Source organism: Protobothrops mucrosquamatus, unplaced genomic scaffold, assembly GCF_001527695.2.
Source record: "Protobothrops mucrosquamatus isolate PMUCROS unplaced genomic scaffold, P.Mucros_1.0 scaffold204, whole genome shotgun sequence".
Lineage (NCBI taxonomy): Eukaryota > Metazoa > Chordata > Lepidosauria > Squamata > Viperidae > Protobothrops > Protobothrops mucrosquamatus.
The window spans coordinates 178,752-179,685 of NW_015386559.1; positions in this window are offsets into that span (position 1 = coordinate 178,752).

Below are 934 nucleotides of genomic sequence, written 5' to 3' on the forward strand. Positions count from 1 at the left end.
GTGATAGCCGGGGTGGCGGTTGAGACCCCCAGACTTATAGTCATGGGGGATCTCAACCTGCCATCGGCGGGCGAAACGTCAGCGGTGGCTCAGGAGTTCTTGGCCTCCATGACGACCATGGACTTGACCCAATTAGTTCATGCACCCACTCACACGGGAGGACATACACTGGATCTAATTTTTGTCTCTGGCCAGTGGCAGAATGATCTGGAAATGGGGGAGATAATTATAGAGCCCTTGTCATGGTCAGATCATGCGCTCCTTAGGATGGACTTCCGGACCGCTTCCCCTCGCCGCAGGGAGACGGAACCACCTAGATGGTTCCGTCCCAGGCTCCTGATGGACCCGGAGAGGTTTCTGATGGAGCTTGGGCCATATCCGGAGGATCTAGGTCACGACTCGGCGGAAGATCAGGCTGCGGCCTGGGATGTGGCCGCAGCCGCAGCACTGGACCGAGTCGTGCCGCTGCGGCCTCTGACCCGACATAGATCTCAACTAGCTCCTTGGTTCACCGAGGAGCTGAGAGAGATGAAACGCCGGAAAAGACGCCTAGAGAGCAGTTGGAGGACTACCCGAACCGAATCCGACCGAACACAGGTAAGGATACATGTTAGATCCTACCTTGTGGCAATGAGAGTGGCGAGATCTAATTACTACTCCACCCTCATTGCGTCATCAGATAACCGCCCGGCCTCCCTCTTCAGGGTGACCCGCTCCCTCCTTCAATTGAGGGGAGGGACCCCCTGGCGGGGAAGGCTGAGGAGTTTGCACAATATCTGCATGACAAAGTCGCGCGGATCCGAGAGGGTCTGGACTCCGACTGGGTGGCCCCGGGGGAGGTGGCGGGAGCAGGTCTTGAGACTATTATATGGGAGGAGTTTGACTCTGTGGCTCCCGAGGACGTGGACAGGATCCTGGGGAGGCTGAATGCAAC